This window comes from Centrocercus urophasianus, unplaced genomic scaffold (assembly GCF_019232065.1).
Source record: "Centrocercus urophasianus isolate 14NV4802_14NV808 unplaced genomic scaffold, USGS_Curo_1.0 seq_10, whole genome shotgun sequence".
In the NCBI taxonomy this organism is placed as follows: domain Eukaryota; kingdom Metazoa; phylum Chordata; class Aves; order Galliformes; family Phasianidae; genus Centrocercus; species Centrocercus urophasianus.
The window spans coordinates 78610436-78625066 of NW_024884142.1; the positions used below are offsets into that span (position 1 = coordinate 78610436).

At 41.1% G+C, this 14631-nt stretch overlaps 1 long non-coding RNA gene across 1 annotated transcript in view; it reads right to left on the reverse strand.

The window, feature by feature from the left end:
• Nucleotides 1-2987: 2987 nt before the first annotated feature.
• The window catches only part of LOC122166386, a 62674-nt gene continuing 51030 nt past the window's right edge, over nucleotides 2988-14631 (reverse strand). The window contains exons 3-5 of the long non-coding RNA XR_006170794.1: nucleotides 3888-4050; nucleotides 3460-3540; nucleotides 2988-3230 (exon numbers count right to left, since the gene is read on the reverse strand). This is a non-coding gene — a long non-coding RNA (uncharacterized LOC122166386). The remainder of the gene's footprint in view (nucleotides 3231-3459; nucleotides 3541-3887; nucleotides 4051-14631) is intronic.

The following is a 14631-nucleotide window of genomic DNA, read 5'->3' on the forward strand; positions in this document are numbered from 1 at the left end:
CACCCGGCCCTCCTCCGGCTCTGCCTATTGGCTGATGCGGCCGTCGCTCAGCCCGGCCCGCCCTCCCCGAGAGGCCATTGGCCTCCCGCCCCGCTCGCGCTACCCTGCCACGTTGCCATTGGCCGATCCGTTCGCCGCTCACCCGCCAGCCCCCGACGAGGAGCTTTCCCTGATTGGGTACCGCGCCCCTGTTTCGTTAACGACTGGCTGCCCCTCTTGTCAATCAAGGCTCCGCGCACGGAGACTGCCTTTCTCCACTCTTTTTCCCCCGGCCTCGCAGCCTGGGTAGGGCTGACGGAAGCGGCTGTCAGTGAGCGCCTCGCCCCTCCCCGCAGCCCTCCCCCCGCCGCCGCCGCCTCTCCCTCCCGGCGCGTTTTGCCTGCAGGCCATTGGCTCCCAGCGCCGCCAGTCGCGCGGCCTCTCCTGCCCCGGCCGCTGCCGCTCGAAATGGGCGTGGCCCGGGCGGCGGGTGCCTCCTACCGATTGGCCCTCTCTCCTGCCAATCCCACGGGGACGGTGGGCTCCCGCGGAGCTTCAGCGCGCGGGCGCCGCTCCGCGCGGCGATTGGCCACATCGCGGGCGGGGAGGGGAAAGGTGCGCGGCCCCCCGGGGGGCGGCGGGCAGTGCCCGTATGTGCGCGCGATGACATCACCGATAGCCAATCAGGAGGCGCGGGGCCGGCCTGCCGGCTGCAGCGAGGCGGAGGCTCGTGATCGTCCGTTGGGGCCGTTGTGCTGCGCGAGGCTGGCGGCGCGGGGTGGGGGGGGGGGGGGAAGTGCTGGGGTGCTATCATGTTTGTCACCGCAGCCGAGCGGGCTTGGGGTCACCATTAGAAGGAAAACCGGCTCCCGGGCTGGGCTGCAGCCCTGGATGGTGCTGCTGCTGGCTGCAGCGAGACACAGGGGAGTCCTCGTAAGCCAGATGTCACAGGAATGATGTCCGCCGCACACCTCGGCACCTGAGCGCTGAGTGCCGTCAGTGCAAACGGCAGCAATACGGGAGCACCGTCCCCTCACGTCGAGGTGCTTCCTCCCCACTGCTGTGAACAGACACCTCTGTTGGACGTGGGCCCTGGGATCAGAGGTCGAAACACAGCTTACGTAGCATTTTTAGTTACCAGTCAATCTCTTCACAGCCTTTGTAAGGCAGCTAGCCCTGAAAAGCCTGGAAGTTTCCATTTGGATGCGCTTAGTCTTCCATCTGAGCACACAGTGGGATTATTCTTCCAGAGTTCTGTTCACAGGACAGGAGATAACGTGCAGCTTTCAGCTTTTAAGGTTGTGGCCACCACCACTTGCATTAGAAAATCTCGCCTGGCACTCTGAAGGCAGTTTGAGCCAAGGTAATGGCTGCAACAGCCGTTCAGAGCTGGAGCTGAAGCTCCCCTTTCTGCAGCTCCCAGCGCACTTGCTTTGCGAGGAGAAGGTGGGGAAAGGCCCCCAGTAGTGCTTCCTACAGCTCTGCCGGCCACGGGGGTGGCCGAGTGAAACCTCCGACATCCCACGAGCAAGTTTGGAAACAGCCAGAACACTGAGGCCGTGGTTTGCCCTCTGCCATAGGAGACATGTTCATAGACAAGCTAATTTGAGTGCCCAGACCTGGCTGCCAATCAAGCTAGTTAGCTTTGCAGCATCCGCAAGATCTGGGACTCAAGATACTTTCACACATCCAGCTGAGAGAGGGTTTTTTGCTATTCCTCACACTTAGTTCTAGTAGTCACTTAAATACAACTTTTGTGTTATTAGAGGTATGTCAGATCTGGCTAAAAACTGCTGTATCTTTTGGTTGGTGAATCCAAAATTCACTCAGCCTAGATAATTCTTCTTGAAGAAGATAATTGATAATGCTTCTTGAAGTAGGTTTTATTCCAAGTGGTTTACTGGAAAGTTTCGGGGAGTCCATCTCCCTTGGAGCTGCTGGTAAATCTAGCACAGATTTCAGCAGGTACAGATCTGGGCTGTAATTTTATCATGTTTCTGTTTACAGTCTCCACTTTGCTTCTTGGCTACCTGCCAGAGAGACACTATAGGCAGCATTAGATAATCCTGCCCAGTGTGACCAAAATATACCCCACTGATACTGACTCTTCCATCTAATTTACTGTAGCAGCCATTCTTCACTCAGTGGCTGCTGAAACCAAAATGTACACAAATACTGGAGAAAAGTCTTTCAGTTGTCATTCAGAGCACCTGACCCTGCCTTTCTCCTTGCTTCCAGATTCAATGCTTTTGTTCTTATTTCACCTACAATTCCAACTGCATATATTATTTTATAGCACATTTAGAAAAATATAAAATGCTTCCTTAGTATATCATCTCAATACCACTTCAACCTTGACAGAGTTGACTACCCAAAATAAAAAATACTGCCTTGTGTTGTTTTTAATGTAACAAATCATATCCCCTGCTTCTTCTCAAGCATGACCTGCTTATCTGTTAGAGATTAACTAAAAATCTACACCATGCACACGAGTCCTTAACCCAGTATAAACAGCACATTCCTAATCTCTAGAAAAAAAGTGCATATCAGGCTGGATCCTGTGAGCTAAAACAAAGCACTGTCATTGCTCAAGAGGTGTGTGTGTAGCAAGAGGCAAGGATCACAGCAGCAGGCAGCAAGGGCAGTGGAGTGAAGTAATAAGCAGGTGAAATAATGGCTGTACATGGCAATGCAGAGTTAATGGCTAATCTAGGGATTTTGTGGCTGGCCTCAGTTAATCTTCGTGGAAGACTACTAAAGCACAGTATTTCTTTGTGAGGATGTATGTGTATTGGATCAACAGTAGACCATGTGTGTCCCAAATTTGTGTGCTTTCATATATATGCACTGTTTATCTGATTCTGAGCACTGATAAAGTAACTGAACTTCAGAAATGATAACTTATGCATGGAAAGTACATAGATCACTCTGAAAGTAATGCCTTTTATTTATTTCCATTGAAACTACAATTGAAACAAAGAGCACAATAACACTGTTTGATTCTCAGCTACAAAACACTTTTTTTCAGCACAGTCACCACTATGAGCTATGCTTTTTCACGAGCAATGAACTAGAGCCTGTATGACGTGCTTGAAAAAATCTGCACCAGTGGAAGTGATCTGCTGTCTCTGTCACCACTGCTGAAATACACCACGCACTGCCTCACTGAATGGTGCCATTTATTCCATGTGGAGGAATTCAGTGACACCCCTTTGCTTCATACACACTTCCATGTCAGACCTCGTGTCATACTGCAACAAAATGTAACAGAATTGTGATGAGGGGAAGTCCAACCCCTACTGCCATACCACCATCTGCCTCTGACATCATGGGCCAGCATAACAAAATAGGAAGCGTTACTTTCAGAGCAGCCCTCAAAGTACATACGTACATATACATGTAGTTTGTACAGGATGAAGATAAACTGCTAACAACTTCCATTTGGTATTGCGCTTAAGAGGAATGAAAGTTAGTTCTTACCAGATAGAATGAATTTTAAAAATTCCTGATTCTTTGTATTTTACTTTTCTTGGCAAAACAGATCTGTCCCTTCAGGAGTAGCTGTTGATGAATCACAAGAATAAAATTTGTTTCATGGTTAAATGAATGACAAAACAACTGTAACTTGAGCTGACACCATTTTTACATTATCTCAATTTCACTTCTCTTTTTGAGCTTTAAAACTTTCGTCCAGTGCAGTAACAGGCCTTCACACTGGAGCAACTCTTTCACAAGACATTTTTATCTGTGAACCACAGAGAATAAGGTTGACTTCATGTTAAGAAATGAGTAAAGAAAGTTTGGAAAGGTTCATGTAACATTTTGCCTGGGTTTTGCTCATGAAGAGAAAAATGGGTAGCAAAGAAAAAGGCACAGATACTGACAAAACTCAGTAATAGTATTATTACCTGTTAGTAGTTTGGGGAATGTATGCCACTCATAGCTAGGTTCAGACATTCTTGTTTCTGGTAGTCAATGAATTCCTCTTCCCAACTGTCACCAAGCCTTTAAGAAGCAAAGCTTTTTTTGATGATTCAAAAATCTTCAGAGGTCTGGCTGTGGGTAACAGTCCTGGAGTAGGTAATGGTAAGTTGTGTCAAGAAAGGTAAAGGTGAATAAGTAGAACATTGTCAATTTCAGAAGGACTGGCTGGATAAATGAAGGAACCCGGCAATAAAGTCAGCTTGGGCAATTACATCAGCAATCTGAAAGAAACCTTGAGTATCTCTAACTTAAATCCACTGTGATTCTGATCATACACAAGGCAAAGGGGTTACAGGAAGAGACTTCAAGGCAAAACTGGAAGAGAAATGGCTGCAAGAGAGGTCCAGGTTATAAGCAGAGAGCATAAAACAAAACAGAAAAGTCTGGATCAGGAAAGATATTCAATGTCAATAGCTGTGAGAGACGATGGGAGAATTTATCTGAGAAATTAAGTGAACTTAGAGTTTCCACATGATACCTAGAAAATCAGCAAGATGTTATCCAGCTGAAACATAGTATTGTAAGAAAGAAGTGATGCTGCTCTTCAGTGAGTCAAAAGTGGGGATTAGGGGTAGTCTGTATCTAATTCTAAAACTAAACACATATTTTGTCTCAATTTTCAGTAAAGATGATGATGTTGAACATGGAGTGAGATGGCAAGATGACTAATACTTAAGAGGGAAAGGAAATTGCCAGTATCACATATAAAAGGAAAATAAAGCACAGACTACAGCATATAGGTAGGAAAACGTTAGATAATGCCCATTCCAGACATCAAAATATAAGGGAAATTATTTGTCTCACAGTAAGCTTTCTGAATGTAGCAGGAAATGATAAAGAGTAATGTTGGTTTACAAAGGTGGACATTAACAGATTACCCTAATATCTTTCTTATAATATCATTCACCATCTAGGTGAAGAAGCAGATAACGGGGATTAGCAGAGTAATGTAGGTGATGGACTATCCATAAATGATCAGAGGTAAACTATCTGAGTAAAGAAGGTCTTTGTTTTATAAAAGATCAGTTGGAGGTTAAACCTAGACATTTTCATTTATGACACCAGCAGAAGAAGGTGGTGGGAAATAGAACTGTAAACAGCCCAGTGCTAGGAGGCACAAACAGTAAAGAGAGCTGGGAAACCATACACAGTTAAACTGATGGAGAAATTGGAATACGGATAAATTGAGGAGTTTAAAAGCAAGATGGTTGGGGACTAGTATCAGACATTTCCTCTAGCAACTAGGAGCTTAATGCTTCAAGAAGATCATGAAGAAGGACAGAATATTGTTGTTTATTAGAGCATAATATGAAATGCTATTCAGTTTCAGCATTAGAATGACAAATGCAATCTTAAACATGGCTGGTGACAGGTTAGATGCCTTCACACAGGCACTTAATTAGCAGTGTGCAAGTGCTTATTTGGAGCTCCGCGCAGGCAGTCATGAGCTGGCTCCGAGATGCAACAAACTGAAATGGTTGATGTGCCTCGATTATTTTTGTTGCCTTCCTTTGAGCTTTGTTCACATTCTTAAATTGGGTAGGGACATACAGCCACAAGCTGTCAAGCCAGTTTATAATTAAGCCATGGCTTAGCATGGCTTAATAGGTTACTGCTCCACAGACAAGATGTAATAATTGCCTGTGTACATGTTCTCAGCTTGTCCAGCAGCTGAAGTAACGTGTTAGTTTAAGTTAGTATATTCTGCTAGAGTGTCCTACCTGAAAAGCAGTAGTTTGGGTTGGTAACTCAATCACTTGTGAGTGCATGTTTGCGTGTTCCCCCTGCACCACAGGGAGCTCACAGCTCAGAGCAGAACTGCAGGTAACACAAAAGATACATTGGAAGTGTTATTTTTGCTCTGAGATGAGTCCTTTTGCCATCTAAAATCTTGCCAAATTTTTTACCACAACATTAGAGTATCAGTTTTTGCTTAGCCTATTCTCACCTGTCATCCTTAATGTGCCTCAACCATTATTACTGCTCTGTTTGGTTCTTCACTGAATATCTGAACTTTTGATTATTTTTTCTACCTTTGAATGATGCATTTTAAGAGAGCTTTAAGAGAGGATAGAGAGTTTAAAAGCTTAAGCATAATCAACCGTAAAGTACTTCTGTTCTTATCTTTTAAGCTAAAGTTATTGAAGAAGTTTGGCAAAAAAGCTTGTTTTTTGGCTCCACGAAATACAACGCTTCTCAGTTTTCTAATGCTGTATGGATGCCATCTTTTACAGTAGAGAACATTCTCATGAAAATTCAAAGCCTGAATGTGATTTTCAAAAAGAAAGTTCAAAATTTCAAGACATTATAATCATAATGTGCAGCTTTTAACTTAGCTATACTACTGTCTATGCAATCCCATTGATAACTTTTCCTACCCAGCAACATTTCTGTCATAAAAGCATCTCTTAAAGAAACCAAATAATAATATGTTAACTACTTCCCGTTTAATCTTTGTGATCTTTTCCTCATTTATATGGAATCCAGGTTTTAACTAATTCCCTAAATAAGAAAGAAAGTCAAGAAATGAAACAAACCAAGAAAAGTAAACCCTGACAAACAGAAAGAGAAAAACCTCTGTTTTTCTCACATCTTCTCTCATCTGAGTAATGGTCCCTGGTATCCAGCCCTCGTGCTGCACAATCCCAGAAGTGGCCCAGCAGACCAGGGCTGCAGGCATGACTGGCTGTGGGCTCACTAATATGGTAGCACTCGTTGTGACTCAGTCACCAGCAGCAGCCCATCAACAGGCTGCTCGCCGCATCGCTGATGGGCAAATCTAAGAAGCAGGATGGGGAAGAAGGGTCATGCTGACTCCTAAAGGAGCTCCCCCCCAAAAAGAGTTAATTCTTCCTCTTCCAGATTTTCATAAGATGCTTTGATGGGTGATATCCCTGACCATCAGAGCGGCTCATGTCAGAAGCTTTGTTTCAACATGGCCACTTCAATTGAGCTCAGACAAGAGAGTTTAGCCTTCTCTGTGATAAGTACAAGTAAGCCCTCAGCGTTTTCTTGCAGTACCCACAGGTCAAAAATGAAGGTTTTTAATATTAAGATATCTATAATGATTCTTCACAGAGAAAAGCAAAGGAGAATGTAAGCCAGGCTCCATGTTGTTATTTATTCAGTAAACATAAATATGCTGTATTTAGTTTTGAAACTGTGGTTAACTATTTCTTTGTTTAGGCATTAAATTTGTCCTAAAAAGGAGGATGTGTGTATTTTTTCTATTAGCAAATATACATTAAGATTATTCATGTTAAGAATATTAATTTGTATAAGGTATCCTTCTGGCTTCTAGAAATAATGCTAGTGTCTGGACTAGGAAAAAAAAAATTAACACTCGGATACATTCTCACCATGGTGACCTACAAGAGAACTGTCACAACAGAAGCTGCTGTTGCCACTACAATTTCCAGAACTCCTGCTGTTTGTGTTGTTGCTGAAGAGAAAATCCACTGCCCTTTGCTGCACTTAAAGCTCAGTAAGATCAGATTGCAGCTTAAAGATAATGTTCACTCTTCACTGTACATCAGTATCAAAGAGAAAAATAAGATGATCAAAATATGCCAATCATAATAATAGCATCAACGTTAAGTATGCTGCACACTTCCTTTGAGGTAGCGAGTGCTCTGACTCCCTCCTGTTTCAGCAAAGGGAAATTAGAGTTGTGATGAGAGCCTTTGGGTTCAGCTCTGTTCAAACCAGAGTGCCACTAATGACAGTAACAATAAACTCCCTACAAGAAGTAGAGGATTGATTCCCCTCAAAGGCAAAAAGAAAATCTAGCAGTGTTTTTGGAACACAGAAATAAATTAGTGTTTCCAGTTATCAAAGAGAAAATGCAAAATAAGAATAGGCATGTCTCTGCACAATTACTGTTCTGAACTCTGTTCCCACATTCTACCAAAGGACTGCCAATTAAAGCAAGCATGTTGCAAAGGTGTCTTACTGCCAATAGAGCAAGGAAATCAGTGAAAAGCATAAAACATACCTTTTAAAACTGTCTACTTATTACCCAACCAAGTAAGTTTATTTTAAATGCCTAATTCTGAAGATAATTTAAGCTAGTTACAAAAGGAAATGGGATTTAAAACGTGTACATTCAACTTCAGAGAAATGGAGCACAGTTTCATGAATTTTACACTCTTCTGTACAGATATGGAAAAAAGCCATCTTGCTGATGATAGGACTTGACACATTAAAAGCAGTACTTCTGGAAATGAAAGGGCCCCCAAAAGATCTCTGGTTGGCCTAGTCAGTACCAAGAAGCTCTGGAATAAATAACACAGAATATCTATAATTAAACACAGCTAAGGGAATTAGAGTTGGAAGTTGCTATGATAGCATAAAGCCTCTGAAATGATAAAGTGAGAAAATGAGAGAAATGAAAATTATTTGCAAAAATGCTCCAAACCCTGAACAGATCATCAGCATTAGCGACATCTTAGGTGTGAACTCTATGATTTCATTCCTTTTCCACAATCTGTAAAGTTAGGATCTGATGAACTGTGTTGATATTTTTGTTCTATGAAACGTACAATGTCTAAAAAAGTTTTATAATAGAATTTATGCCTACTGGGAAATGGAGACTCAAATCAAATTATAATTCAACAGAAGCAGGAAGGTAAATCTAAGTTTGGAAATCAGTGTGTCAAAGGATTATTGCATATCAGAGATGATTTGTTTATGGACAAACCTAAATGGATTTCATTTGCATTCATAAAAATAGCTCAGGTTGATCAAAACTACCTTATGATCCATTTAAATTCTTTCTAAATCGAAGGAAGGAAGAGTGAATGTTCAATGAAATGTTCTGAAGTTTATCCTCTCTCGCAATGAGGCAAGTCTTTGGGTGGAGGCAGGCAAAAACCCAAAAGAGAAGTACGCTCTAAAGTGCAGCTGTACTGTCTCCTTGGCTCCTCAGAGAAATCCTAAGTGATTGCCAGAACAAGGAACATGTTCAAATTGGATTTTCTTGCTTCTATGCTTTTTGTTTGTTCATTTGTTAAGTCTATTTCCATTTTGTAGTAACCCTTGTTTTGCTAGTACAATCTTTTCTTTCTTTCCTTAAACTTGCTTGTAGTAATGATTACAAGTAACAGTGGCAAACACAAGACACAACTTCTAAGGAAGCATCAAATCTAAATAAATGAGTTATCACGCATACTTTTAAATTACCCACAACCTGAGAGAAATTTGAGAAACTGAGACATTTCTTCTTAGCAAATAATGAGAGTCAGTATCACCCTATGGGGAGAAGTCTGTCCAAGAGGTTGTTTGTTAAACATGTGAGATTGTATAATTGCAGGTACCCAACTGGGGTTAAATCTTTTGGAGGTTACACCGTGCTCTGGCATGCCCAAGGATACAACTTACTTCAGTGAGAAAAGTGTAATGTTGAATGTGTGGAACTCTCAGACAGACAAGCAAGAGTAACCCAGGTCAATCACAGCATTTGACTGCCTGTCGGGATGATTCAAGGCATGTAAATATTACCTTCCACTGCAAAAAGTTGTAAGAGCAGCAAAATTGTGAGAGCTGGAAAAGAAATAATGACAACAGAAACCTGAGAGCATTACTGTACAAAGCTCTTCAATGACCAACAGGCTCAACTTTCTAATAAAGTGTTTGAAAACTCTAAGAGAGGCTCCACAACTGAAGTGTAGCAAATGCAAAGGTGAGTACTCAGCAAACATTTCCAAACACACTGCTGGCACCATCATATCACAACAGGATTCTTAAAATTGTATGCCAGCAGGATGCCAGCTATAGATACAGAAAACCTCAATGTCAGTATATTCAGATGGAGAGTGACCTTTGGATACAGGCTTTGCAATGTTATATGTTTATCTAAGATAGGCTGATGTGGTCTGAAACCACTGTAAACCCTTTAATTGCGGTGTTAGAAGGGGCTTGGGAATTTTCATTGCTTGAAAAATCACACTCTTTTTTCCAATTATTACCACATCACTACTGTACTATCACAATGTTTTTTGCAAATCATGAGTGAAAGACAGAAAGAAAGAAAGATAGGGTATTTTCAGTGACATCAAGAGGAGTAGGGATATTCAGTCTGCATCAACTATGACTTCCAGATTCATTTACACTCTCTGTGGCATGCTAGAATAGGCTTTAGTCAAAACAGCTGGTTCTGGTAGTGGTGGTGTCCAAGTTCTTACCACCATTCGTTCCAGAGGCCCTTCCCAATCCAGAAACGTAACAAGGGGAAGATGAGGGCCCCTGGAGAAGGAGGGCTTTTAGAAATGAGCTACTGTCACAGCAATTAATCCTCTCTTCTCAACACCTGGACAAAAAGGAGATGAATAGTGTCTGAACTAGTTGGCAAAAGTAACCCATTCTCAGTTCCTACATTTCAACAGCACTCACCTCTTCTGCCAGAGAAAGGTTGTGATTAGTCAGTAGTTGTGGCACTTTTAGAAAGTTGTGTCCTGCAGCAAAGGATGGACTACATCAAATGCAGAGGTGCCTGCCCCTAAGATAGGTGTGTAGTTTCAAAAGTCGGCATCCCTACTACAGAGTTTCTGACAGAAGTTCAGCAGGGTGGAGGCCTGTGTGACTGCCTAGCTGATAGAAATCATGGTCTAGATTGGATAGAAATCAAGATAAAGCGTAGGCTGTGACTGGCAGTGCAATAGCAAGAGAAGGAACATTAAGAGGCAGTACATTTGGAATTGATGAGGAGCCACTTATTACAATTTCTATTCAGACCTTGTCATACGATTGTATAGTTCCTTTATCGTGCCTTACAGTACAGTCTTAGTGGCTGCTTGGGGTTGAAGTAATGAAAAGAAAAGGTTACACCCTATTTTCAAGCACATTTAACTCAAAACACAAAACTAACAACATCTGAATTCTAGCGACAGAATTACAAGAAAGTCCCGTGTGAACAGTGATGGAGGCAGGAAGGTGTGACTAAATACATAAAGTCTGGGATTTTTGTTTTCCAAAAGAAAAACAAAGGACTCTATACCCAAAGCAGAAGAAAGTCAGTGGAGCAGAAACCACAAGGGACAAAGTGTCCACTCATCCAGCACTCTCAGATTCAGAGGACAGAGCAATTTAGCAAATCCCAGAGATCAGAAGACAGAATCATAGACAGACTCATGCAGATTAAGAATCATGCCTGAGTGACTGCAGGAGCAAGAAAAACAAAACACACAGCCCTGAAACACTGTCAAAGCTAGATTTTGAGAAATGACAAATTCCCAGAGAAAGGGGGAAGGACACGAGGCTTGGGAGTATGGACTGTTCTTTCAGAACATTGCAAAGGTGGAGTGAAGTCCAGACACCTTGATCAGTTTACCTGAAGCATCTGTTTTTCTTTTAGAGGAAGATTCACTCATCTCATTTTCTGTGGCTCGAATATTCATTAGTCATTTGCCAAAAGAGTTTAAAAAGCAATGCAAACAGTAGTCCAAGCAAAATATTTTTTTTTCTTAGTCTTTGGGTGGAGAGGAAAGAATCTCAGGGTGAGGATGAGACTATCATAAATCCTGGTTTAACAAGTATGTGAGCCTGTATGAAAGAGTCCAAGAAAGTAGAGATGTGTTTATGTGGCTACAAGAGAGAATCCCACTGGCATTTGTCTTTTCAGTCCTTGCAGCTCGTACTGTAGCAACAACAGTTATTTTTCAGGCTGCCACATGCCATCAGATTTTAACCAGAGTGAGACAAACAATTGGACCAATCATGTTTCCAATAAAGCCTGCTAGATTATTTCTATTTATTTCAGAAGAAGTATATTCAGTCTGAAGATATTTGTAGCAGCATTTAAAGAATTTCTTTTCTGTCTAGTTTTAATACCATTTAATTATGTTGGCTTTGGTAGAGTTGTGTGATTTCTCAGTCTTGAGGATTTAAACAATCAGGTCAGTGTCTTCTTATTAATTATTAATTGCCCAAGGGCCTAGAGGCTTGTCACAGTTGAGGCCAACATGCAGTGCTGCTAACGCCATCGCAAAAAGGCAGTGGTTAAGTATGTAGGCCATCAGGTCCATAGCATCAGCCAATCATCACTATTTCCATATACCTGCAGCACCATAAGACAGACCTCTGTGCTTGGAAAGTACAGTTGCACTTACCCACATTATTTTAAAATTGATTTCAAAGGATTCTGCAAAACATAATCAGAGCACATATTTAAAAAGACATAAATACAGATGAAGGCAACCATTGAAGAAGTGTATCTGCGTCTGTAGTTAAAGCCTACTAAATTAAATGTGAAAAATTTCTCTCAGACTGGAAATCATATCGCTGTGTGTGGTCACAGAAGAAAGCTCAGTAAATTCTGGTTTGGTGGGTGAGTCAGCATGAGTCATCAACAGAAATACCATCCTACGTTATACGAAGCTGCAAGGTACGTTTAGAAATGTTTCACAGTAACAAAATAATGCTGTGCTCCTGCTTTTTGTCTACATGACATTAATGACAGTCCCAACTTTCCTAAAATACTGTAAGCATCCTTACCTCAACATGTGAGGTTAAAATAAACATAAATCCCTCTTTATTTTGCTGTTTTTATTAAGCAAAGCCAACACATGCGAAAGGCCTTTGGGAAAGCCTCAGGTAGCAAATAAAGTCCTTTACATAGTTACACTGACTGACAGCTGAGCAACACCTGCTTTTCAGGTGGATTTCTGATTACTTGACTGAAACATGCGGAGTTTATTTTTCTCCATTCCAATTTTGTTTCCATCACTCAAAATTCAAGCAGGTAATAAGATACTATGACAGATAAAGGTAGGTAGTCAAATAAAGGTAGTACACATCACCAGCTGTGTAATAAGCAAAACAGTGCCTATTTTGCTCTTGAAAGATTTTTTTTTTTTAATTGTGGCATCCTATTGAAAGACTTCTGGATGCAGTGCAGGTGAACATTTGTAAGGTTGAAACTATTCCTGTTTTCTCCTCTCCCACTTTTCTTAATTTCCATGGAAAAGGTTTGTTTTTCTACTCTTTATATTTTATTTTCATCCAAAACAAATTTTATTCTGTTCCAGCATGTCTTTCTGTATATAATTTCCCAACATATGTACAGCTACATAAGAAACATGTTTTCTCACTACTTCTTGTATTAATTGTAGGAGCTCTGATATTTTCTCTAGCTCTGCTCAAGATGAAGAAAATTTTGCATGTAATATGGCTGTACTAAAAGTCTAGAGTACAGAACAGCAGGGCATTCACACGGAGAGCTATTTGGCCAGCTGGACAACTTGCACTCCAGTCTGGAAATAAAATCCACTGCTGCAGTTACTCATCCCTCTGGATCCCACTCATCCCAGTGATGCCACACAGATGCAGCCAGATTCACATCAGCTAATCTAGTTACAAAACAGAGGCCCTAGTACTATCAGATATGTTAAAATCCATGTAAACAGAAATGGCTTAACCTCTTATTTTAAACTGCAAACTCTTTTTTTTTTTTTGCTGCTCTTCCAATAGCTTAGCAAATGTATTCTGAATTTGTCCTCTCATTATCTCAAAGGGAGGATGTTTCCTGGATTTACTCCTAAACATTGTGTTTTGGTTCACTAATCAATTCTTTTCCTAGCTAAGTTGTCTATGCATCATTTACTTAACATTGCAGACAACTAATATTGTGATTCATTCATTGTTGCTTTGTGTAGTACACTTAGAAAATCTTGTGGGTTTATTGTTCTTGAATTACATATTATGTTAACTCACACACTAAGTAAAAGAGGGTACTACTGCTCATGCTGCTGCCACTGCTTGTTTTTTTTTAAGCATTCATCGTACTTGGAACGATGGAAAGGCCAAATCATGGCCTTTGAGATGCTGGATGAAGGAATGCCAATTTTGTGAATCCATTTGAATTCATGAGCGAATTACTGTCTACAGAAGAAGCAGCCCTAAGCACACCTTGAAAAAGGGCAGAGACGCTTTGGACTTTGCAAGAAGCTCTGAGGCAAAGGAATTTGTGTCAGAGGCACTTTCGTGTTGGGTTTGAGCTTCCTGTTTCTAAGTGTGACCACAAAGACAAATTCAAAGATGCATATAGCTAGTTAGTTATCTACACTGTTTATTCACTGGGCAACCAGGGGTACCAATTTTGCACGTACAGACTAAATATGTCAGCATTCAACCCAACTCGTTGTCAAATCAATGTTTTACTCCAACTGATGTTCCTGTAGGACATTGCTGTGTTTTGGACATTTGCTGCTATAAACAGTGGAGACTGAAAAATGTTTTCTGCACACAAACTGATTATTGTAGATATGTTCATACAGAGTACACACATACATGTGGGTACCTCTTTAGAACATGTTCTCAGTAGACAGTCTTTTCACAATAGGTCAGTATTCAGTGCACTTTTCCTGTTTCAATACTTTCAACAAAAATGTAAAGCAGTGCCTATTTTTGTAAAGTCATTTTCAAATGTTACTGGAAGCAATTCTCAGCATTATTCTTTCTTCATCATTCCCCACAACTAAAATGGGTGGATGAGCAATAATTTAAGCTATAAAAACTGAGGCAAATTCCTGATCTCCTTATACTTTCTATCAGCTACTGACTCTCACATTTACGTGATTTTTGAGGATTTTACATCCAAATTTGCTAAAAGTAGGGAAAATTCACTCTGATAACAGACACAGAATACAGAATTTGACAAAGATGACATAATAT